Source organism: Ictalurus punctatus, chromosome 1 (assembly GCF_001660625.3).
Source record: "Ictalurus punctatus breed USDA103 chromosome 1, Coco_2.0, whole genome shotgun sequence".
Lineage (NCBI taxonomy): Eukaryota > Metazoa > Chordata > Actinopteri > Siluriformes > Ictaluridae > Ictalurus > Ictalurus punctatus.
In genome coordinates, this window is record NC_030416.2 from 16,450,473 (window position 1) to 16,478,215 (window position 27,743).

A 27,743-nucleotide genomic window follows, 5' to 3' on the forward strand; every position below is an offset into this window, starting at 1 on the left:
TTGTCTTTTTTTTTTTTTTTTTTTTTTATAAATAACTATGACTCATTTGAGAAGTCTCAAGCTCATCAGCTGACTAATTCAACTGTGCTACTACAAGACTAAGATAGAGGGTGAATACTAGTGTCGGTTTTTAAACTACATACAGTTCATGTAATCAAGGTCTTTGATATGAATACATAATTTAAAAATAGAAAAAATATTCTGCCCTTCTTGAGTTGAGACTAATAAGCTAGACTGGTTAGATAGTGTTAAAGTCTGATGTTAGATGGGAGGAAAGGTGTATTATAGTGTAAGAGTAATGCAAACATTATACCAAAATACTGTCACGTGACTCATGCTACACTCAGGGGATGCAAAGCTATTACTACGTTGTAGCAAATGAGCACACTAGGGCTTTAGGAGTTGTCCTACTCTCAAGCTTTCACCAACCGGTAACCTTGGAGACTGGGATAGTCTCTCTGAGCACCTGGCTGATCTAGTTCATTCAGTCTTGCTGTCTCTTAAGCTCAAAACACCATCTAGTATTCTTCAGTAGTGGGTTGTGGTTCCATACCCAGTCTTAAGAATAAAAGTCTCCCAAATTCACACTATTGTGTTCAATCAGGTTCATTTCTATCAGGTTTAAATACTGTTAATATAGTTATGAACTTAACTAATATGTGGTAGTAAATAAACATAGTGAATAGTAGATATGAAATATATACCAATACTTGGATTTCTTAGTAAAGAACATGGGTTGTAAAAGGGGGCGGTTGTGAAATAGGACCATGCCTACCAGGAAATGTAAAGCTGGTAGAAGTGGAGCAGACATCAATTAAATGAAATGTTTGGGCTGTTCAGCAATTATCAGCATTAATGAGAAATTCAGTCTAATCAGTTATGTACATTTCTGGTTTCCTGAACACCTGGTATAAGCTCTTAAAAAAGCATAGAAATGTGTGACACTACCTTCATATGATTGTGGTTTCACCTCCTGCATGTCATTCATACAGTTTTTGTGGTAGTTCTATTTTTTTTTCCAGTCCCAACTAATAGTCAGCTTTTTGTTAGAGCATTACAAGGAAAACTGGATTGATTTCATTCAAGTTGTTTTCATAGAATGCACAATTATGTAGGTTTAGTGAAGGAGCAACATGACTGCATGGATTTTAGTACATGACATGTATTTAACATGATTACAACAATAAAATTTTCAACAACAATGCAATCTCTGTAAAGCTCAAGATCTGGCACTTATCATACTGATTATTAATTTAAACATCATATCTGCTCGATACATATAACTGACATTCATGATCACTCATAACATTAAAACCATCTGCCTAATATTGTGTAAGTCCCCCCTGTGCTGCCAAAATAGCTCTGACCCTTCGAGGCATGGACTCCACAAGACCTCTGAAGGTGAGCTGTGGTATCTGGCACCAAGACATTAGCAGCAGATAATTTAAATCCTGTAAGTTGTGTGGTGGAGCCTCCATGGTTCGGACTTGTTTGTCCAGCACATCTTCAGGTGCTAGATTGGATTGAGATCTGGGAAATTTGGAGGCCAAATCAACATCTTATACTCTTTGTTATGTTTTTCATACCATTCCTGCAATTTTTGCAGTGTAGCAGTGCACGTTATCCATCTGAAAGCGGCCACTGCCATTAGGGAATACCGTTGCCATTAGCAATGCCATTGTGTACTTGGTCTGCACCAATGTTTAGGTGGTATGTGTCAAAGTAACATCTACATGAATACCAGGACTCAAGGTTTCCCAGCAGAACATTGCTCAGACCACTGCACTGCCTCTGCTGACTTGCCTTCTTTCCACAGAGTATCCTGTGCCATCTCTTCCCCAGGTAAGTGATGCACACACACTCAGCCATCTACATGGTGTAAAAGAATATGTTATTCATCAGACCAAGCCACATTCTTCCATTGCTCCATGGTCCAGTTCTGATGCTTGTCAAAGTTGCTCAGATCCTTACACTTGGCCATTTTTCCTGCATCCAGCATATCAACTTCAAAAACGGACTGTTCACTTGCTAACTAATATATCCCACCCCTTGACAGGTGCCACTGTAATGAGATAATCAACATTATTCATGCCACCCTTTAGTGGTTTTAATGTTATAACTGATCAGTGTACATTAATAACATTAGTGATTTGTTTACTTGGAGTTGTGCCACCAGTGCTTGTTTTTTTAAATAAAATTTTATTTGTAACATTATTGGGCTGGGTAGTGTTTTTGGGAAGCTGGGGTGGTGGCTTCATCAATAAATTGTTTAACATACATCGTATCAGCAATATTACAATATGAAATAGGGTGGTTGTGTGGGGTTATTTTAGCAACAAATAATGCAAATCTACTTCTTGATGCATAAGGATTTTTAATTAACACTATATATCAAACTTTAAGAATAGATTGTAGACTGAGTTTACCTTTTCATAATGCACATCCCCTATCCACTGGGCTGGCTAGGTTGTTCAATCTCTAGCAAAAGCAAGTAATCTAAGTAATGGCTAATACAATGAAAATGCAGAGATACAATGTACAAGTTTTAAAATTAGTCTTCCTGTTTCCCTCTTTTGCCGTCAGTCATCTTGAGTCTACTCTCTCCCAATTGGCTAAATGCAATGTGGCAGGTGCACAATTTGCATGAATTTGGGCTCCACTCCACCACACAGCGAGTCAGACCTCAATATCAGAATGAAAAGGAGGAGGCAAAGAGAACATAAATTTTACACATAATGATGTCATTTTCCAGCAGACACCAGATTCAGATTTGCACATTCTTAGCAGACACCAAATCAGACCTAACAAGGAACAATGCTTCAAATATACCACTCTCACAATCCATTTTCAGACTGTACCCAAGACTCACCCTCACTTTTGTGGATAATCTTAGCTGGATACTGTAGTTTTGTACCGTCTAAGAACTGCTACTGAAATCAAAAAGCCTCCTGGGCTTAATTTACTACTCACAAACCACAAGAAGTATACTCTAATACTGAATATCCTTTCAACACACGTACTACTGTCTCTCTTTACCCTTCTACACCTGTAAACTTTAATGATTTATAATTTCACAATTTGGTGTCACCCAGAAGAAATGGGTTCCTTTTTCAGTTTGGTTCATCTCAAGGTTTCATCCTCATGTCATCTCAGGGAGTTTTTCTTTGCCATTGTCACCACTGGCTTGCTCATTGGGGATTAAAATCTACATCCAAATCTTTGTGAAGCTGCTTTGTAACTGTCCATGGTTAAAAAGCACTATACAAACGAAATTGAGTTGAATTGAACAGAATAGATGTCATTTCAGTCATTGTTACTATTAAAAGATTAGCCAATAGAGCAGTTTTTTCTTTGAAGCTTCTCTCAGCTATGCCATAATAAACAAAACAACCTTTTTTCAAAGTCATTTAGATATTTTCCTCTTGCAGTTTTGGTCCAAAGTTCTACAACTGGGCCTGTTGAGCATTTTTATACACACTACAGAGCATGATAGAATGTAAATAGCACCTACTCTTATGTTTCTCCACTCAGTTATTCAGGTTTTTCTTGAATTTGTCACCCATCTGTAGCTGGTTCCTGTCTTCAGTTTCCAAAGGGTTCAAACACATGCCTGAATGAGTTTTATAACACATGCAAATATTTTATTACAGATGACTCAGTGCCCCCACCCCAACTAGATTTTACACTGCTCTCACTGGTCTATTTTAGACTGATATTTTGCATGTAGTATTTCATCACTATAAATGATCAAATTTACGTTATTACTGTAACATTTAGTTGAGCATTTTGCAGAGCCTGACCACATGTCAACAAGTTAGCTATAGTGCTGTGAAAAATTATTTTCCCCATCCTGATTTCTTCTGTCATATTAAATTGTTTCAGAAATTTAAAAAAAAAAAAACTAAAATAAAATGAAGGGAACCCTAATGTTATTTATTGACACAAAACATTATCCAATACCAACTGGGCCTGTGTGAAAATGTATTTGCCCCTGTAGTTACTAATTCCTCAAATCTATGAAAATGCATTCAAAATGGGGTTCAGCTGGACTAGACACAATCAGGCCTGATTGTGCAAACCCTGTTCAATCAAATCAACATTTAAATAGAACTTTTTCAACAGCATGAAGTTGGTTAAAAAAGCTTAGCCAGTAACACACTATGCCAAAGTTGAAAGAAATTCCAGAAATGATGAAGAAGAAGGTGATTGAAATACATCAGTCAGGAAAGGGTTTCAAAGAGATTTCAAAGGCTCTGGGACTCCAAAGAACCTCAGTGAGAGCCATTATCTTCAAATGGAAAAACTCAGGACAGTAGTGAACCTTCCCAGAAGTGGCCGGCCTTCCATAATTCCTCCAAGAGCAGAGCATCTACTCGTCCAAGAAGTTACAAAAGAGCCAAGGACAACATCAAAGGAACTACAGGCCTCTCGCATCAATAAAGGTCACTATTCATGACTCTACTATCAGAAAGACATAGGGCAAAAATGGCATCCATGGAATGAGAGCCATTATCTCCAAATGGAAAAAACTTGGCACAGTAGTGAACCTTCCCAGAAGTGATGAGGGCAAATACTTTTTCACAGCACTGTATAACTCCCTCTATGTAGCAAGGTCTACAAAATTTAGGCAAAATATTACAAAAAATGTGTCAATTACAAATTTCCTTATTTCTGATATTTGTTTCTTATATCTGTTAACTGTGAAACAAATAAAATGGTAATGCTAGTATTCAAATATGTATAGAAATAGTGGATGATTCATTGCGCTGAGCTAGAGTCATAATCAATGCCTCCATCCTTGACAGGTTGGGTTTAGGTTTATTAGAATGAACAAGAATGAGAATAAAAATTTCATTTGTTTTCAGTAAGAACCTTGGAGGCAAAGTAATATAAACTTACTGACAGAAGATGGCTCTGGTTCATGCCACTCCTTACTTTGTACAAAGAATTGTTAATCACAGACAGATCAGTTACAAGATAGCTAAGTGTAATACAGGGCTGAAATGAAGAAACAAATCCACTACATTTGAATAGGAAGGAATTGAGAGGTTTATCAATAACAGCAAGGGTAAGAGCGTGCACAATTGGTGCACAATTTTGGTTAACCAAGTCAAAAGAATATAGAAAATATCAACTTTGCAAAGTTATAATAGCAACACTCGATCCCCTTGCAGGCTAATGATTTGCATTTTTTATTTGCATTTCATCAGAAACAGTTTATGTACCTTTGTCAAAAGAGCTGCTGCTTATCCCTGGACACCTTTTCACAATACTCCCATACTGAACATCCTTTTGGCACACTTAGTATTGCTTGCCTTTACTTTATTTTTCCCAGGACTATATAAGGAACAAAAACCCCACCACCCTGTGTCACCTACATGAGTCTGGTTTCCCTTTTGATTCTGGTTCCTCTCAAAGTTTCATCATGTCAATGGGTTTTGTTCCTCTGGCTTGGTCTTTAGGGAAATTAATCTGCATCTGGACAGCTGTAAAGTTGCTTGCATAAATGTCTGTTAAAAGTTTGTTAAAAGCACTATACAAATAAAATGGAATTGAATTGATGTTGAAGAATTGATAGACGACACTTTAGTTGGTGGTTCTATTGAAGCACTGGCTAATTGAGCAGTTTTTGACTGAAGCTCCTACATATGTGCCCCAATAATAAACCCTCTTTCACAGTCACTTACATATTTTCCTCTTGCCATTTTGATCCAAAGTCCTTTAATTTATCACATGTTATCTTTGGGTTCCAAAGAATAGGCTGGGTTTTTTTTTTTTTTGCAATTACTGTCATCCATCTCTCTGTTACTTTGTTGGAAGGTCTTGACAAGTATATAAATGTACACAAAATGGTATCTAGTCATTCTCCCTGTTCCTGGTGGGTAGGTTGAGTAAGATAGAACCAGTATTACTTTTGTATTGGCCCTGGGCTAGGGGTGCTGTCCAGGTCAAATTAGTAGAACTGATCAATGGAATAAAAAAAAATTATGCAAATTATTACACACTTAAAAGGTAGATAGGCAGCTGTACATACTATTATAAATTTGTGAGTGTTCCTTACTATGTTTCCTCTGAATACCAAACATGGCAAACCAAAAACCGCACAAATACCATAATGATTTATATATGGTCAGGGACTGATGTTAAGCAAAAATCCCTGACACCCAGTCAGCCTTTGAATTCATCTCAAAAGTGTTCAGTGGCATTGATGTCAGCGAATCTGTACAGGCCACTTGAGCCTTCAATGCCAACTTGTTGGCTAGGCCCCATACAACAAAATACAAAGACATGCTATTCAGTTTTGTGTGTCAAACTGTGTGTCAACTGTTTTGGGAAGGCACATATATGGGTGTGATGGTCAGGTGTCCACACACATTTTCCATACGGTGTACCTTCACTGGTTTATACTGTTCCCAGCTGGCAGACATCCTACATATAACATCATTGTGCTAACAACAGCAGTTAAATTAACCTGTACTGTTTCTTATACTGTATGTATGAGTATTTTCACCTTATCAAAACTTAACTGGGTCCCATGCTTTCCATATGTGATGGTCAGTCAAGGACCCACATTCATGAAGTGAGTAATTCATGAAGTGAGTGTCACATAGTAATTCATGACCCACATTCATGAAGTGAGTGTCACATAGTATGGTTGACTCTGGTGTAAAATAGGCATTATTGATGTTTTATCATCACACTGATGTCAATATATCAGTGTTACTGTATTATTTAAGGTCCCAATTTTCATACACATTTTACACTGAGAATCTGTTTCAGTCTAGAACTAACCCTGGATCTGAAAACTCTGCACACTGATTCACAGCTCTGATCTCCCACAGGTCTAACAGTCCCAGTCTGAGACCTCAGTGTGTTGTGCATGTTTTTGTTTGTTCAGATGTGCTCTGTCTCTGGTTACAGGTTACATCCATAGGGCCTAATGAGGATTACCTGAGGAAGATACATACAGGACCTTGCCCGCTGCTTGCTCCAGCACCTGCTGTGGTTACCTGAGCCAGAAAAGATGATATTAAACACGGGTGACAACTATTACACTGCTCTAAACTACACTGTAGAGTGATATTAAGGATAAATCTGATATGTATTCTAAAATATTTACATTTGTAATTTATTTTATCGTAGTTATTGTAATTTATTTAGTTTATTGTCTCTGTTCACAACAAGATACAATAGCAGATCCAATTATGTGCTTCCTCTTCCTGGTTGTTCTTGTATGCTGGAAGTATTATGTAATGGTAAGAGTCACATTTTGAAATTCTAAAATTGTGCAAGAGCTCCACATGCATGTCTGGGTTTACTTAGGAAGACAGATTTGTTTTTCATGAGAACGGTAATGAATAAATAAGCATACAACTTATTTAACATAAAAATTAAACATGAATATAAGTCTAACTTAGTCATGTAACCTGCCATCCAGTCATGTAAATATAATATTTCAGTCATCTTATGCAGCTCTATGAAGTGTCTGGCTACTTCAGATTTAAGATCTCAAACAGATCATCTCAAACAGATCAGAATTGGGTGCATGACATTTATGAATAGATAGGCTTGCACTTTAGAGGCAGGTCCATACATTAAAGCTAAAACCTGTTTAGAGAGGATTTTGTATAAGAGTTAGCAGTGCAATGAATACAAAGTACAAGTCAAGTGTTTTAAATGTGTACATTAAGTGCTTAGTAAACAAGAAGGTCTGACAGCCAGTGACTGTTCAGACAGCCAGGGGAAGTTAACTCCACCTGAACAGTAGCATCAACTCTAGATCTTACTAGCTCAAAGGATTTCTCTCAAAGAAAGAAATGGGACATTTAGCAGTTTTGAGTGATATTGGACAAGCTAATAACCATTCTTATAATATTACAAAGGTGGTAAAGCACCTTTAAAGATATCTGTTGTTTCTACATAGCTGGTGACCTATCAGTGGGTGGATACCAAAAGGATAAATAGTGTATTAATATCAATCTTTATTATTATTTATAAAGCCAGATCAGGTATACTTTAGCAAGTGCCAGACTGGTGGTTTTTAAAAATACCACTAGCATTGTTTGGACTGTTATTACAACAACAAGAGGGTGAAAGTTGGTGGTGTTAACACTATACGCAAGGAACAAAACACTTCAGGATATGCTGTTATAAGAAAATAATCAATAACTTAATCACTCATCACTCCCGAGTTGAGTATTTCCTGTAACAGCACATCCCAAACTGTTTTATTCCTCTTATACCACAGCAATTTGCAGATACATTTTTATTTACAGTGCTGTGAAAAAGTATTTCCCCATCCTGATTTCTTCTGTTTTTGTGTATATCTCATACTAAATAGTTTTACATCTTCAAACTACAGTTTTTATTTATTTAATACTTTTATTGAATAAAAAAAAGTTATCCAACACCTATCACCCATGTGAACAACTAATTGCCCAATTAAACTTAAAATCTGGTTGTGCCACCCTTAACAGCAATAACTGCAACCAAACATTTCCGATAACTGGAGATCAGACTTTCACTTACTTCTAGGACTAGGATTTACTCCTATGCTTTGGATTATTGTCTTGCTGCATAATCTAGTTGTGCTTGAATTTCAATTTACAGACTGAAGACCGGCCATTCTTCTTCAGGATTTTCTGTTAGTGAGCAGAATTCATGTTTCCCTCAGTTACTGCAAGTTGCCCAGGCCCGGAAGCAGCAAAGCATCCCAACACCATCACACTTCCACCACCATGCTTGACTGTAGGTATGATGTTCTTTTTGTGGAATTCTGTGTTTGGTTTACGCCAAATGTAACGGGACCCTTGTCTTCCAAACAGTTACACTTTTGACTAATCAGTCCACAACATTTTCCTAAAAGGTTTGGGAATCATAAGGTGTGTTTTGGTGAAATTCAGATGAGCCTTAACATTCTTCTGGGTTAGCAGTGGTTTTCACCTCACCACTCTTCCATGGATGCCATTTTTGCCGTGTCTTTCTGATAGTGAAGTCATGAACAGTGACCTTTATTGATGCAAGAGAGGCCTGTACATCCTTTGATGTTGTCCTTGGCTCTTTTGAGACTTCCTGGATGAGTAGATGCTGTGCTCTTGGAGGAATTTTGGAAGGTTGGCCACTTCTGGGAAGATTCACTAATGTGCTGAGTTTTTCCCATTTGGAGATAATGGCTCTCAATGAGGTTCTTTGGAGTCACAGAGTCTTTGAAATAGCTTTGAAACTCTTCCCAGACTGATGTATTTCAATCACCATCTTTCTCATCATTTCTGGAAATTCTTTTGACTTAATGTGTTACTGGGTAAGACCTTTAAACCAACTTCATGCTGTTGGTTATGTGTTGGTTAAGTGTTGGAGCACTTAAAGTTATATTTAAGTGCTCTTTTGATTGAACAGGGTTTCCAGCTGAACCCCATTATGAATGCAGTTTCATAGATTTTGGGAAATAATAACTACGGAGCAAATACATTTGCTTCAATAAATAACATTATAATTTAAAAACTGTATTTTGTGTTTCCTCAGGTTGATTTTGTTTTATCTTAGATTTTGGGTTCATTTCTGAAACAATTTAGTATGAGATATACACAAAAACAGAAGAAGTCATACTTTTTCACAGCACTGTATTAAGGAATGACACACACTTGTGAAACAAGTTGGTTCTTGTTATCATTTATGTTATAACAGCTATAAATACTCATTCCTTCACCACGGTCTCATTCAGTAAATGTAAATGTAAATTCTGCATAGAGAAGGCTTAAAACATATTATTTAGCATCCATGTGTCCATCCATTCAAGTCTGTTTAAGGTAGTTGTTGCTTTATAAATGATACATACTTTATTGTATGTATTTTAAGTGTGTTTATTACATTTTAAAACACCAATGTGCCAATAATACTGCACACAGAAAATGTCCTTGATTTATTAGAGAAATAATGCCTTTGCCCTCAATGTCCTCGTTATTTGTGCCATAGTTGGCAGTTCAGGCATGTTTAGGGAGAAAATGTGGTCAAGTTTAATGTTTAATCTGTCAACTGCATTAAGGAGAATAAGGGTCATTTAGTTCCCTTCATCAACAGCTCTCACTTAAGTTGTCAAAACATCTCACTAGCCTGACCTATAATACAAAGGTTCAGGGAACAGAATTTTAGTTTTGAACACCTACAGTAGTATAGCTCCAGTGAGTAATTGCTCAACCTATATTACTGTCTAAGTGGATGGTAAACCTTGGACACTGTATTGCACTAATCAAAACTGGCCAACATTAATTTCTGACTTTACAGATTTGATAGAATATTAATCATTTGCATACATCTGTCTATCACACACAGTCAGGACTGTAGGGGATTTTTTTTTCTAGTGTCGTTGTATTTCTAAAGTCTAGCAGCCAATATGAATAGAGCACCCTGCAATGCAACTTCATTGTTTTGTCTTCATATGTTATGCTTTGAGTTTTGCATGCTTCACATGACCTATGCATGTTTCTGTGCATGTTTCAAGTTACCCATTTTATACATTTATAGACCATAACCTTTTAGAGGCAAAACAGTCTTGTGCAACCTCAGACATGAAAAAAAATGTTCACTTACACATCACAAATATTGTGAGATGTATTTGGTTGCATTGGTCTTGACATGTACTATATACAAGCTGCATTTGCATGTGTTCCTAGTGTGAGGATTAGACTTTGAAGCCTATGGAAAACAATTTCTGTGTAATATTTAGCCAAAGTCATTTTAAACAAGTAGTAATTTTAAAACGAACATTTAAGGGCCAGGATTTTTGGAGCCCTTATCGCATTAATTAATGCATGTCATTTTTGTTTAGAGGACATTGATGCTTTTACCTATATGGCAACAATGTGTCATCGGAGAATCTGAGACCATAACGATATAGTTAGAGGTTGACGTGACACTATTATGCACAACAGTAGTGACCTCTCCTAGCCCTGGGGGGTATCATGTCTGTAATCACCAAACAAACCAACCAAAAATGTAGCATTTTTGAATGGAAATCACAACCCTAACATTACAACTCTCATGTGAACTTCAGTTGTATACAATAATGTTTGTAGAAAAATTATAAACTATATAATCACCATCATACAATAATTATATGGTTCTTCAGCATAAGTAAACATTAAAAGCTCTAACCTAATTGTGAGATCAGACATGAAGAAAAATTACACACACTGGGATTTTGTGACCGTATTCATTGCATTCATTCATTTTGCAGTGGAAACTTGATTTAAGAATATACCTGTTCTCTAGTTATGGAGGAAGTTTGAACTTGATACTGCTTTTTTTATTGATTGACAGGACAATAGCAATGTTTTCTGTAGTCATTCACATCAGCAGATCTTATGTCTCCTGTTTTGTGTGTACCAAGGAAGGGGGTGGGGGGTGGTTGTGTAATATGTATCTGGCCTCCTACAGAGTAAAAGAGAAAGAAATGTGGAGCTCTGACAGATTATTAATAAATGCCTATTTATTTATATTTAATGAGATGAGATGTAAACGGGCTATTTAATCTCTCTCTCTCTCTCTTTCTCTCAGTTCTAGATGATCTCTGTGTGAGTGCTGTGTGATACAACTGATTCTTATTTCTTAACATTTCTGGTTGCAAACCAAGTGAATTGCCCTAACCTGTAGTAATTAAAATTCAGCGATTAATAGAGTTATTTCACTGCATTGTACAATGTACAGAAATGCCTATGACTTGTCAAGATGCGTAAACACTTGATTGGTCAGATTGCTAATAACTGTAAGTAACACCACCAGGAAGTAGTCAATGAATTCTTAAGAAGAACACCTTCCATTCTTTATAGCATGCAGTTACGTGCTCTTACACGTGGAATGAAAATGTCAACCCTGATCATGCTTACTGACCTTTAAGCAGATCATGCTAATCTAGCTAATCAATGAGAACTATTTAAAAGAATGGAGGAGAAACTTCCGTTTACTTGAACATCATATCAATCAATCTTAGATAACTAGATAATGGTTGAGCTTACAAAAATGGCAGAGACTTTACGCCATCCATTCATTTCCTTCCGCTTGTCCAGGTCTGGGTTTACTCACATTTATCAGTAGTAAAATACATGGTTAGGATCTTCTGTTGTGATTCAGATATATTAACTGTGTTATCAGTTTTAAATAATCAGTTTTATATCTGGGGAGAGATAAAGTTTTTCTGAAAGGATATAAGATTATGAGAGAAGATATACAAACTCATTTACAAAGTCAAATGACTACCTTTTTCATTATCTTGCTAAGTAATTGTACTTAGTTTAGTACAAATAAATGTAGTGTTCATTCATTTAAAAGTAAATGCGCAATATGGACATTTTAGCTTTGCTACCACATGTCCTGCAGAATTATTGGAGCTTTAAAAATACAATAAAAACAAATGACTTTATTTTTATTACTTAATTAATACTCTGGAATGTTGCCACACATTCTGGCATGGCCGCCAATGTCTACAAGCAGAACAAGGAGATAAACATTACCTTTACACCATACATTACAGCTGTGAAGTAATTGTATGCATGACTGTCCCTGTTTATTTTCTACCCTGTATTTTGGAGTATTAAGTATTTTGGAGTGTAGCTTTGGGGATTTGCCCATTCAGCCACAAGAACATTAGTGAGGTCAAGCACTGATGTTGGGTGAGGAGGTTTAGGCTGCAGTCAGCATTCCAATTCGCCCAAACAGTGTTTAGTGGGGCTGAAGTCAGGACTCTGTGCAAGCCACTCGAGCTCATCCACTCAAACCTTGGCAAACATTGTCTCACTTTGTGCAAAGGGGCATTGTCATGCTGGAATTGTCGTATTTGAGCCCCTTAGTTCCAGTGAAGGTAAATTGTAATGTTACAGCATATAGTGTATATATAAATTTATTTGTCATTATTATATACCCATATGACCATGTACAATATGTCCTTTAAAATTTTTTTTAATCAAAATAATTTTTTCAAAGACCAATGTTTCTAGATGTCATACATTCATTATATTTTACATGCTCATTTATATTCCTAGTTAGAAGGATATTACAGAGTAATTTCCCAAAATGTTAATTACTGTTGGATTTACATTAAATTGTATACTGAAAAATATATTTTTTTTTTCATAACAGTGCATGGTATTTTCTTGATTAAAAGATAAGGAAATTATTTTCAAACAAACTTTTCTCATGTAACACTCTTTATCTTGAAAGATACATAAAATAATCTTTCACATAAAATAAATAAATGTAACACACATGAAAAGACTAGATTTTGGTTTTATTTAGTTTGGAAGTATATGCATATTTAAGTAGATGGAGCCTCATTTACATCAATGTACATTTATGAAAAGTTCATTCATTCATGTTTATTATCCTACACAGGGTTGGTGGACACTGGAGCCTATCCCAGGGGACTTGGGCACAGGTGGGGGACACCCTGGCTGCCAACCCATTGCAGGGCACAATCGCACACACACTCATACACCCTAGCACACACTATGGACAATTTAGAAATGCCAATCAGTGTACAACACATGTCTTTGGACTGGGGAGGAAACCAGAGTACCCAGAAGAAACCCCTGAACCACAGGGAGAACATGCAAACTCCATGCATACAGGGTGCAGGTGGGAACTGAAATTTCTATTCGAGGCAAACGTGCAAACCACTAAGCCATAGTGCCCTCACATTTATGAAAAGGTTCCAATACAAAAATACTTGTAAGAATATCAGAAATCAACTGGCAAAAACTGATTGTAATAGCTATTTTTAAAAAATAGTATAGTATCTAGCTTTAAGGCGTTACCTCAAGATTCAATTAACATGATTGCCTTAACAAGCAATATGTGTTTATAGGCATTTATAACACCCAACTAATTTGTTTTAGTTCATAATTAAACCAAGTAAAGTAGAAGGGCATGGTTTCTAGGGTGAAATTATTAGTGAATTATTTAAAATATATACATAATTGCATTCAGTTACCATGGCAATTAAATTTGATATTTAAAGGTCAAACTGGTAAAACAAAAAATAACATGGCCTCATTTCATGATCCTTCCTAAGTATGCCATTGCATAGGTCATATATGAGAGTGAGTCAGATTAAAATCATAAAAGTGTACCACAAATGAGAGAAATAGTACATTAAACTTGTTACAAAAACTGCAAAAGTAAAAATGTTTACCGGTCCACTGTTCTCAATAGCCCATTCTAAACTAAAGTAAAAAACTGATACACTTTTGTGATATCTATTAGCAATATTTTCAAATAATAATAATATTTCCTTTCTTCAGTAAAATAAGCACAGCAATAAATGTAATTTGAACAGGAAGTGATGCAGTAAACAATTTCTTTCAAGGAAGCAGTAATAATATAGAAAACCAACAGTTGCATTCATCACCATGCAAATAGACTTGATGCTGCTAGGATTAACTGAGATTGTTTTGTCTGTGCTCTATTCCAGGTGTTTTCAACAGGCATGTGTTGAATTGAGTGCTAGGTGGAACAAGAATGCAACACAAAATAAAATACCAGGAGGAACGCAAGGCTACTTTTGTTAATAATAAACAGCTTGACTGTTTAAGTCCTTAAAGATATTGTCTCACAGGCTTGCACTTTTTTGAAAGATCATACATAAACATTACCTGTGCATCTATGAAATAAAGATATTCTGTTATCATCTGCTAAACTCTGTTTGGGTTTATTCAAGATCTTGTTTTTTAACTGGGAACACACCCACACACTTGAAGCTTGCTCACATATGCAGAGAAACAACACACCCACACACAGATTCTTTCACTTTCATTGTCTTGATGCCAAGTATGCTTGCTGTGTGGGCAGGTACATTTACTGAAACCTTTACTGGAACCTTTACTCATAATATATCTTCAGATATGAGGCTCTTGGCACAGGCCTCAAGGTTACTTTTGTTATTTCACATTTTGATAAGTGTGATCCCAGGCGAATGCTTGATCTATCTTGTACATTAATCATCAAGTCATTGTTTATCTGGCTCTGGCGAAACAAAGTTAAGATGGTGAATGATTAGAGGAGCTCTAGTTACACGGCAAATGTTTCCGGATAACAACTGGTTTTTAGACATCAGTAAGGAAAAATTCTCATGTACTATATCTGTTATATGGCTATCTGAGTTATAGTGCTGGGGAAAAGTATCTGATTTCTTCGGTTTTTGTTTATATCTCATACTAAATTGTTTCAGAAATAAAAACCAAATGTAAGATAAAACAAAGGCAACCTGAGTAAACACAAGATACAATTTTTAAATGATAATGTTATTTATTGACGCAAAAAATGTCATCCAATACCAATTGTTTACAAATTCCGGAAATCTATGAAACTGCATTCATTGGGGTTCGGCTGCACTAGATGCAACCAGGCAATAGCATGAACTTGGTTAAAATGTCTTACCCAGGAACACATTATGAAAGAAATTCCAGAAATGATGAGGAAGAAGGTGATTGAAATACATCAGTCTGGGACAGGTTACAAAGCTATTTCAAAGGCTCTGGGACTCTAAAGAACAACAGGGAACAACATTATCTCCAAATGGAAAAAACGTGTCACAGTAATGAACCTTCCCAGAAGTGGCTGACCTTCCACAATTCCTCCAGGAGCACAGCAACGACTCATCCAGGAAGTCACAAAAAAGACAAGGACAAAGGACCTACAGACCTCTCTTGAATCAATAAAGGTCACTGTTCATGATTAAATGATCAGAAAGACACTGGGCAAAAATGGCATCCATGGAAGAGTGGTGAGGTGAAAACCACTGCTAACCCAGAAGAACATTAAGGCTCATCTGAATTTTTGCAAAACACACCTTGATGATCCTCAAACCTTTTGGGAGAATGTTTTGTGGATTGATGAGTTGAAAGTGGAACTGTTTGAAAGACACTATTCCCGTTACATCTGGCGTAAACCAAACACAGAATTCCACAAAAAGAACATCATACCTACAGTCAAGCATGGTGGTGGAAGTGAGATGGTGTGGGGATGATTTGCTGCTTCAGGGCCTTTGTTTTATATTGCATTTTGTTTGAAGATCTGTTTAGAAGGAGAAATACATAAAACAGAAGAAATCAGGATGGGGCAAATACTGAAAAAATACACGCCATGAAAACTGTTGGCTTTTTTGACATATTTGGAGAAGCAAACATTTTATCCTCTTTGAAACAATGCCTATTAATAAAGTTGATCATGCACACATACAACTGACATTTTGTAGTAATTTTCACAAATTTAACTACCAAAAAAAAAAGATCAGTCACATGAAAAAAAAGTGCAACAATTTCTATGGGGTGTGCTTATTTTTTCACATGACTGTATTAGAAGGTGTTTCAAAGGGTTATAAAAGAATAATGTACCTACTGTGGCAATAAGTGAGATAGATAAATAGATGGGAAAATGGGTACATGTGGAAGTTATTGTTCATCAAGGTCTTGACCTTGATATGGTGTAATTTCACTTGTTTTACGCAGACCAGAGGCCAAGATGACCTCTTTAAAGCTCTGCTTACATGTAGATTCAGTCAATACTCTATTAGCATGTTGAGCAAATTTACACAGGCTTGTGAAACAATAGATTAGCAAAAAGAAGTACTTCTATTGGATTAAAAAAAACATTTACTCTTGCCTTGTTCTTATAGTTTGTGAGAAACAAAGCCAGATATCACTGTTTGCCCAATGTTGTGACACAACATGTTTGATTATTTACTCCAGTCCAAAGATGTCACAGCTTCAGCTCCTAATGCCTATGATGTCAGCTTCAGAACCACGGTACATGATTGAACTTGTGTTGTTTGTCACTTTGCACTGAAACACCTCATATCTCATATTTCCCACACTCTTCCCAGAAACAGGGTGTCAGCTTTATTTTATGGCCCACTCTGTGTAGGAATTATCACCAGTAAAACTGACAATGCAGACTGAAATGTAGGTACTTTTTCTGTGTTGTTTTTATACTTATGTGGGGTTTTTTTGGAAGTGGGTGATATGAATGGGACTTTCTTTTTGGTCAAATCAAGTTTACAGAAGTAGAAATAAAATAATTTGCCACCATATGTGCACATAATTGTTATTAGAATATGATACGATGATAATGATACTTATGATTGAAATTAGTGGCGTGTCTGGACTTAATGTTTTCTTGGTGAAAGCTGTAGAAGGGAACATTTGTAATTTGAATCACTGACATCACCCAACAGGCTATTGACAAAACAAATTGCAAACATTGTACCATATTAAAAGTTCTGTTGTCAATCTTTAATGCTAATACACACTTATAAACACCTGTGGGAGAGGAGGAACACAACAGTTTAACAGCGAATGTTAAATATCAGCTGCTGTACAACACACCCACTAAACTAATTTAGGCTTGGCAGTTCTATTAAAAAAAAAAAAAAAAAAAAAAACAGCACACAGACATATAAAACATCCTGCTTTACTTACAGTAGAAACTAGTGAATGCTCATGTCTGTGTGCATTAAATCAGACAGCTACACCACTTGTAATTGCACCATAATATGTTCATTGCATTTAAAAGCTAAACAACAAATTAAACTGTTTATGGTAAACATGAGAACTGTATTTGCAGTCATTCCTGCAGTCATTCATTATCGTGTAAGATTCATTGTTTACGCTATGAGGACAGTGCACAAAAATTATGGTTATAGAACTATAACTATCTGTATTTCCCTGTGCTTGTCGTGCACATCTCAATGTGTATGTGAGATTTCTCAGGCGATTGGTGATAATGAAACACCTGCATGTTAATTTGACTGCTCAGCTTTCTGTCACTTGTTCCCACCACTCCACCTCTACTGTTCATTTCTGTTCCCAGCATCACCCTCATAATGCACTGTATACAGTAAACTGCATGGTGTGTGACATTTGTATTCTGATTTACTTAGTAATAAACTGTCAACTCTATGAACGCTTTAGAATTTTAGTATGAAGATATTCATACAAGATGAAAGGGATTCATTTTTTCTGTCATTACGACAAACCCAGTATTGGTTTAAATAATGTTGTAAACAATGTACTTTCAGACGCCAAAAAAAAGTCAAAGCTGTTGTCGTGAACATGAGTTTGGTACTATCACTGGATCATTTAATCCATTAGGGACACCCAGGAGTATTTCAATGGAGTCAGAACTTATTATTTTTCTCCACTTTTCAATATGTTTTCTTAGGCTTCACGTGAGCACTGTATAGACACATATGGAGAAGTGGTAGCACAGCATTTATGTTCCTGTTAAAATCTTAGATCTGTGAGCCACCGTTAGGCCCTTTAGCAATGCCTTTTGCCATCAACTGCTTAGTTATTTGCCTGCACTGTAAAATTATGTAATGAGATTAATTGTAATACACATGGTTTTATTGCCTATTCCTGCATATGCCGAATTAGAAAATTAGTAACTGGAATGAATATATTTTCAAATTCCTGATTTCTAACTTTGATGTTTAACTTTGTATTAAACTGTTTACTGTGGCCCTGATCATTTTATATTAATATCCTTCATGTCTCATTTCCATATGAAGAAATGCCTTATTGGGTTTCTCAGTATATTAATACCAGAAATACCAATGTCATTAAAGAATGTCTAGTGGGTTCTTTGGTTATAAATAAAGTTTCTCTCATATACACACAAAAATAATGTTTGAGAGACAAGAAATGTGAGCAGAATATCTAAATATTAGGGTGTAACTAGCCAAGGTTTTGCAAGGAGACGGTGTGTCAGTGTTCCTCCAGCAGGAACACAATGTTCTGAGGAAAACACTCAGGCCTCAGCATGTCCTAGCATGAAACCTCGCCTTACGTAACATAATGATTTAATCATTTTGGAATGGATACTGATGACAGATACAAAAGATTGTATTAAGCTATATTTCCAAACAAAATAAAAGCCTCAAGGGATTGGACATGTTAATGACACTAAACTGAAAGTCTTTTTTGGTGAAAAAACCCTTTCAAGTTTTGAGTACAAAACAGATAGTCTGTATAATGTGTCAGCTGTACAGCACATGACACTTACAGAGGAAACATGCGTCATCCGTTTTCTTGTGCAAAAATCTAATATTGAATCATAATTTCCTCATAATGACACAGCATACTGTGATCAGTTTAGTGCTATATTTTCTGTAATTGTTTATTGGATATTTTAAAGTAAGAAATCTCTAAAATACTAAAGCAACCTTCATTATGGTTTACTACATGTTGTGTATATAGACACATGACTAAAAATAAAATCACATGATTTAGACTACACTACTCCCAAATTTGCTTGAATAAACAGTAACACTTCACACAAAGGTTGCAGCCTGTCTTTTCTATAAAATTTGATTGTACACTTACACAGATTAGAAAAGGTTAAATTAAAAAAAATTCTATTTTATGTCCTTTTCAGAGAACCCTTACAGGTTTCTTGTATAGTATACCCTATTACAGAGAGTTTCCCTGTTAAATTGGGATACAATAGAACCCTTTCAGGAAGATAAGAAATCTAATTATTGAAAGAACACTTTAAGAGCCCGCTATATATTGGAGCTCTGTTTTATTCCACTAATGTACAAATATAAGAGGATAAACTGAAGAGATAGTAAACAAGCAGCTAAGTATTTTGTTGTATACCACTAGAAAAAAATACAAGACCTTGGAATTTTAAATGTTATTTACATATAAGAAGCTTTACACCAAATATACTTCTTCACTTCACAACCATTCAATCACTTTCAGTTACCACTTATCTGGTCAGGGTCACAGTGGATCCAGAGCCAATCCCAGGAACACTGTGTATGAGATGGGAATACACCATGGATGGGACACCATTACATTGCAAGGCACAACACACACACACACACACACACACACACACACACACACACACACACACACACACTACGTTTACATGGACACCAAATTAATGATATTAACCCGATTAAGACGATAATCTGATTAAGAAACTACCATGTAAACAGCGATTATTGATTACCTTAAGCCGACTAAAGTCGCACTCAAATTAAACACAAATGTAATCAAGACATGTGGAGTATTCCTGTTTTAGTCGCATTATCGACGTGCATTACAGACATGTACACACCTTAATCACACTATTAACATCGTGTGGGAGTTTTCACCCCATTTTGCAACAGGGACACACACGGCAGTGCTCAACAGTTTTACGACAAACAAGAGAGCACGGCTGCGTCCGAAACTTACCTACTATATAGTAGGTGAAATACATGTAGTTCAGCTAATATGTAATAGGTAAGCGCGCGGTTTCCGTCGCAGCCCCTAGCTTCAAACAGTCATCTATTTGCACGTATAGCATGACAAATAATTAACTGCACTCAAAGCTTTCGTAAAGTTAAAAATGAAACCCAAAACTGGTACCATAACGAAGACAAACTGTATGTTGATACGTGAAATTCTTGAGGGAACGTCGGACGGCGAGGCGTGGGGACATAATGACGTGTGCCATTAATTGATCTATGTTCTATAACATGTAAAACCTGAACATGAAAGGAATATTCTAAAAGCAACTCATGTAAACACCTTAATCACAATATTGTCTTATTCAGAATACAGTCAATAATTAGATTACTGCTGTCCATGTAAACGTACTCTCTCTCTCTCTCACACACACACACACACACAGGGGCAATTCCTCTTAACCAATCCACCAATTGGGAGGTTTTTTGGGAGGAAAGCAGAAAACCCAGAGGAAACCCATGAGGACAAGGAGAGAAATGTGAGAAACTCCAAACAAAGCTGAGGTTCAGATTTGGGACCCTGGAGCTGTGAGGTGGCAATGCTACCAACTGTGTCACAGTGCTGCTCTAAAACATTCAAAGATCTTGAATGTTAAATCTAGAATTCATCAAGTCAAGTGTTTTTTGTCATTTCAACCATATACAGCTGTTACAGTACACAGTGAAATGAAACAACGTTCCTCCAGAACCATGGTGCTACATAAAACAACACACTAACTACATGAGACGACACAGAACTACATAAAGTGCACAGGCAAACAATACAAGACAGTACAGTAACTACTAAATCAGGACAATCCGCATAGTGAGTGACAGTGTAGCACTAACCAGTACACAGTTCTAGTGTGGAAGTGCCAGATATAAGAGGTAGTGCAAAAGATAGTGGTAAATGGTCTGCACTTATATAGCGCTTTTTTAAACTTAACGGTTCCAAAGTGCTTTACACTGGTTCTCATTGACCCACACACACACACACACACACACACACACTCACACACCAATGGTAGCAGAGCTGCCATGCAAGGTGCTAGCTTGCCATCAGGAGCAAGTTGGGGTTCAGTGTCTTGCCCAAGGACACTTCAGCATGTGGAGTCACGTGGGCCGGGAATCGAACCGCCAACCCTACGAGTAGTGGACAACCCACTCTACCACGTGAGCCACAGCCGCCCCAGATCCAGCATGTTCACCCCTCTCGTTGCAAAGTCCACATGTTGGTAAAACTTAGGGAGCACTGATTTGAGATTGAGTTGAAATCTTCAGCGATGATAAACAGTCCATCATGGTGTGTGTTCTGCAGTTCACTAATAACCCTATACAGTTTACAGAGCGCATACTTAGCATTAGCACTGGGGGGATGTATACTCTGATATGAACAGTGAAAACAAGGATGCAGCAGTCTCTAAACTCACGCCGCGCTGACTGCTGGAGTCGGATGTAGTCCACTTTATTGTCCAGGGAGCAGACATTGGAGAGCAGGATGAATGGGAGAGCCGAAGGGGGTTTGTTTTTAGCTAGGGTTTGTTTTTAGCCTAGCATAGACCCCTGCCCTGTTGCCACGCTTCCGCTTCCTCACACACCGCTTACAACATCTGCTCCCCAGCCCACCGGCATCAGGTGATGCCGAGGACTGGAAGCCTGGTCCCAGCAACAAGCCATGATCGCGTAGCTTCTCCAGCAAATCATCATGCAGGTTGACTGCTGCATGATTTCTATATTTTAGCAGTGTCTGGCAATAGTAGACATGAACACCCATGCATTGTAAAAATAAATAAATAAATAAATAAACGGGCTAAGAGACAAAAATAGCACCATTTTGGATAAGAATAGGCCGCTGCGTGCTACTGCCACGCCTCCATCTTGGATCCTCTCAAGGGTTCTTACTAGTTTCCATGGTTGAACTAGAAGAATTATTAATGCAAACAAATATAAGCTATAATTTAATAATTACTAATATCAAAGCTCAATGTGCATTCAATGTGTATTAAATAGAAGAGTATTCTGCTTCTAAACAAGACAAAATGCTCTATTTAAAAAAAAATCTAAAATACATGCTCCTCCTGTTCACTGTTCCTCCATACCTCGTGTGTGCTCGGGATTCCAGGCTAAGCTTCTGGTAGGAAGTGGGCGGTGGTGGGAAGATTGCAGTTTTGACATCAGCAGAACTGAAAACACATACCCGGCCAGTGAGATCATCGCCCACTCAGTCTCTTACAACAATGGCTCAGGAATTGTTAGGGGCTTATAGAGCTACTCAAAACCCACAGCTTATATAGTCTCTCAGAATGTCCTCAGCAAACAAAGGGCTTTCATTCATAAAATGAGATGCCACTATAATTTTTTTAGTTATTTGAACTCTAACACAATACTGATCATTTTTAGTTCAAGTTGAGTGAAAATGAGCTGTCTTTCACAGATGTTTTATCTGTGAGATTGGGAGCAAGGGGAGGAGGGAAGGAGTATGAGGCAGACTTCAAAGAGATTCAAAGAGAAAAGCAATCAAATACCTCTCTGAGGACAAAGTACTCTGAAACTAATGACATCTTCATTCACACCAATAAAACCATGGCTTATTCTCCTGGCACAGCATCCAACAAAATGTAGTTTTAGACATGTAGAAAGATCATGATACAAATCAATCCATTATCTACAATAAAATGCAGAGCTAGAAGCCATTTACAATAATCTGGCAGTCTGGCAGACATTTTAGTTGGTTCTATTATTCTGTTACTTGGCATCAATCATTTTTCTAAATACAAACAAAACATAAGAAGGAAACCTGAGTCAGCACCTCCTCTTCATTCACCTGTGATAATCACAAACCTTACGCCTACGCATAGCTTTGTCAAAGATCAAATTCCTCCAGCAATAATTAAAGATAAGAAAAGGCATTAAAAAAGGCAGAGTAAACAGTTAAATAGCCAAATGCTTAATAAATAAACACTGTTAGACCATACATTTCTCATTTGCAAAATGTATTGCTTTGTACCCTCAGAATAGAAACCCGAGTTAAATAAGTTGTAGTCCTAGTAAAAAAAAAAAATGCAAATCAAAATGGCTGACATTTTTGTGCTTTCAATATGAATTAGGTAGTTTACTTTTGGTTTACAAATGAATTTCTTGCAAATCATAACATGCTGTACTAATTCCAAGGACAAGACATTTTTATGAACAGACCACCTTCTTGGTGGCCTTCACAGATTAGGTATTACTGTAACATGCCCTGGGTTTGCATTGTATTTATTGAAACTATGGCTTGAAAAGGGAATTCTATTAAAATTCCCCTTTAAAGTGAAAGCATGCGTCTTTCTGTTTGGTCCTTCAAATGCACCAAGGGGGTTTTATACTAACAATTATTACAGTCATAACTGACTATATAGTGGACTTCTCAATCGATTCTACATGTGTGAAAGTCCCACGTAGGTGTATCTTTTGTTTGTCTAATGTCATACCAAATGATTGACAGGGTTTTTAGCTATGGCTGAGCAAAATATTTGACTCTCAGATTTTTTCCCCCAGGTTGACCAAGGAATCCTACTTGGTAGCATTCTCTATGATGAGAATGCCATTCAGGTATTGGTACGTAGTGTACAATGACATTTAAGATGAGAATTAAGATGTGAATTATGATACAGCCTATAACTGTGCAAGAATAAACAGGGAAGTTACAGTACACAGTTTGAAGAGTTTACTTGCTTACAGTCATAAGAAATATATATATATATATATATATATATATATATATATATATATATATATATATATATATATATATATATATATATATATATATATATACCACGAATGAAGCAGGACATTAAACCTGCTTGATCGTGAAGGTGGACTACTTTAGTTCACTTCCTGTGTTTAACGCTTTATTGCGTACCCACAGTATGTGGTTTCACACAAAGCACGTGTCTCCACCTGGTGGTCAGGCAGCAGAATGGCTTTATGGGAGCCATATGCAGAACTTGGTTTGGTGCAGGAATTGCAGAAGTGCTAGCCTGCTGGAGAAAAAGCACAGACTAGCACTGTGCTTGAATGCAGAAGTTGTGCTTTGTGCTGTTTTATGCTGGTTAACAGCATGTGCTGGTTAGAAACCAGTATGTTTTCATAACCAGCAAAAAACAGCTGGAGACCAGTAAAACAAACACACAAAACACAAAATATACTGGTGTTTTCTGCTGGTCATCATAAAATTCTGGTACTTTCCAACATATAGAGATTTGGCAGGTCTCCAAAAATGATTTTCCATATTCGCTAAACCACCAAAAACGATTTTCCATATTCACTAAACCACCAAAAACACCAGCCATGTGAACTTAGACCAGCTCTTATACCAGTGTTGACCAGCATAAAACAGCTTAAACCTGTCAATTCAATGTCAACGTCATGTTGTTGTAAAATTACTATGTTTAAATAGACTACATTGCGATGTCAGTCCACTTGCGCTTAAGCTGATCAGTTGCTATTTCAACTCTGATTCAGCCCACCCTCGTGATCAATGAAAATGAATGACAAATTTTGCTTGATAAGCATTAGGGCAAGAATAATTCAAGATATTCTTTGCTGATTGGCTAGTAATGCTGAGATAGCAACACAGTGCTAAGCTTAGGTGTCACAATTAACCTGATAGCCCTTTTTGCTGAACTCACCCGAAAGTCCATACAAATTATCAATCTAGTTCATGCCATTTGCTCGCTTTATCCTTATATGTACTTAATAACTGAAAGCGAAACACAAGCCAAAACATGTGAGCTGCCAAGAGGAACAGAACAAAAGACTGACAGGCAAGTTCAGAGAAAGCATCAACAAGAATGAGATTTTTGTAGTGTTTTTCTCCAACACCACAACTTGAGTGTTCTTAAATGACTGAACTTTACTCAAACTCATATATATTTAAAGAAAAAAAAGGGGAAGAAAAGGAATTAATGTCAGATGTCCCCTTCTAAATAGACATAATATAAGGGTTAGAAATCTGGAACTGGATTTGCCCTTCACTCATTTTTATATATTATAATTTTTTTGGTTTGTTGATTTTATTAAAGAAAGAGTAAGTCTATAGAACGCAGATTCACAAAACCTCTCACAACTAGTGTGTCTGAAAATATTCTTGTATGAGACCATTTGTAGGGTAAACACCCTGCCTGAATGTATGAGAGCTTTGTTGATGTGCTTTTTCCCCATGTAGGTAGTCGTCATATGAAAACAGCACAAGACTTAAAATAACGCCTTTGAGCCATTGCCTTCCTCAGACCTAAAATGACTGTAAAATCAGAAATGTCAGCGTCAGATGTGTGGTATTTCTATGCAACATGATAGCACAGAGAACTTGAGTCCAACCATTTTCAATACCTATATATCATTCAAAAAAAGGCCTCATTTACAACCCCATACATTTTAAATTGCACTGAAATACGGTTTCTTTTGAGTGACCAAAGCTATTTGACAGATATAAGGCAGTATTCTTCCTAGGGAACGGTTCAGTGTGGACACAACAGCAGAGTGAAAACACCTAGTAAGGTATATATTGGTGAAATGAAGGTTAAGCAAATGGGCTACACATGATTGATGAACTTGGAAACAAAGGTACGTTCACACATGCGGCGTTCTGTGGATAGGTAACCTCTGCTGAATTTGCATTGCCAGATGTATTGTACATTAAAATTACTGTGAATCTAAACTATATTTTGTAATCAAACATTGATCTCAGGAGCATCAGTTCAAGATAGTTATGAAGTGTGGCATGGCTCACATTGTGAATGATTATTTCTGATGCTGAATTTATCTTTGCAATGTTCATAGCAACATTTCTGAAAACACTGATGAAGTGCATGACCAAAATGATTCATGTGAAAGGGAACCTGCAAGTATTTCTTCAGGAGTATCAATCACCAGCCCAGCAGTGATGAGGTTCAGTGCAGGGAAAAGAAAGCCGTCAGACATGCTGGACTTCTTGGAGAAGTACTCGTTGTCCAAAGATGCCAGGGAAAGAGAGAAAGAGGAGCAAAAGAGCAACGGACACAGCAAAAGAGAGAGCTAAAGAAAGATGACATATACTTTTTTTATTCATGGCTTGGTACCTACACTAAAGAGATTATCCCCACCCCAGCTGTCATTGGTCAAACTCCAACAACAATTATTGCACGATGCTGAGACCATGAATGTATCTTACATTTGCATACAGACACCTACCTTTGAGTTTTGATATTTGGGCAGGAGATTGCGGAGCTCCTGAGTTTTGTTGTTTGAGTTGCTGTGTTTCAGTCAGAAGCTTGGATCTCGTAGTCAGCTGAGAAAGAAATAACATTATACACAACCATGGCCATTAAAAAGAGAGAGAACTTGTGATGATGTTAAAGTAAAAAATGCAAAAAGCCTCAAGGAGTGATTTCTTAATTTAGTAGGATTCATTGTGAAACCGATATGCATAACGGATTACTTTTAATGTGTGGTGATGTGAAGAAAGTCTTATTTGTGACACACGTGCAATTAAAATAATAATAATAATAATAATAATAATAATAATAATAATAATAATAATAATAATAATCTGGGTCTTCCCATAAGTATGTGAAAGCTACTTATATATATATATATATATATATATATATATATATATATATATATATATATATATATATATATATATAGTAGCTATATATATATATTTATATTCAAATCATTACTTATTTAAAAAGAATATACTGTTTAAAATGAGAACTTTAAGCATTTATCTTTAAAGAAGCGTTACTGACCAAATCACTAAATACTTTACATTTCACAAAACTACATACGTGCTTTAGCGAGTTCGATAAATGTGTGTGAACAGTTTTTGCAAAGAAGTAAATACTGGCTCTCTTCTTCTTGTCAGTGATGAGCAGGTATCAGAAACGGAAAGTTGTGCAACGCCACCTTGTGTACCGGAGTATTTCTGCTTTTAAATAAACCCCATTTACTGTCAGGGAGTGGATTTGCACTTTCATTCAGGGCGTCGCCCGCATTTAACGCCTGGGCGTCGAAAAACGTCCCTGTGTGAACAGGCCTCACAGCAATCTCCTCACTTTGAGGCCTTCCTACTGCATGTAGTAATAACACTGCGGGAAGACATGTTTTTTTAGTTGAGAATTGAAGGATACAGTGGAGAATATCACAAAGATTCTGGGGGAAATAACTCTGTTTTGGGAGCCATGAAACTAAAAGACCAGCCTCACAAGTGTAATATGTATAAAAATTATACGGTTAAATATATACATTAGGTAGAATTAACACAAAATTACTCATATCTGTACCTGATATAGCTGTCTACTTGTGTGCTTTCTCCTTCAATTGTCATGTCATTGGGGATGTGATTTCCTGTTTTGGCCCCTCCTCTTCCCTTTCTCACTGTAATTTAATGTGAGAGGTAGGTTTAATTTTGAGTTCTCCATAATCTTATTTCATCTTTATGTAAATCATC

General features: G+C 36.6%; 2 long non-coding RNA genes across 7 annotated transcripts; one reads left to right on the forward strand and one right to left on the reverse strand.

The window, feature by feature from the left end:
* LOC108268150 (uncharacterized) lies at positions 1–27,196 on the reverse strand. 6 transcript variants are annotated; one of them, XR_006982737.2, is made up of 5 exons: positions 27,082–27,185; positions 26,480–26,576; positions 6,952–7,010; positions 3,512–3,610; positions 1–1,869 (listed from the first exon to the last, which is right to left on the reverse strand). It is a non-coding gene; the product is annotated as an uncharacterized LOC108268150 (long non-coding RNA). The 6 variants fall into 6 exon arrangements; XR_008396820.1 differs by lacking the exon at positions 6,952–7,010; XR_008396821.1 differs by lacking the exons at positions 1–1,869; positions 3,512–3,610; positions 6,952–7,010 and adding exons at positions 14,624–16,062; positions 22,366–22,449 and having other exon boundaries at positions 27,082–27,196.
* Positions 6,843–13,507, forward strand: LOC128633230 (uncharacterized). The gene is made up of 3 exons (XR_008396823.1): positions 6,843–7,256; positions 8,611–8,752; positions 13,384–13,507. It is a non-coding gene; the product is annotated as an uncharacterized LOC128633230 (long non-coding RNA).
* Positions 27,197–27,743: the final 547 nt, after the last annotated feature.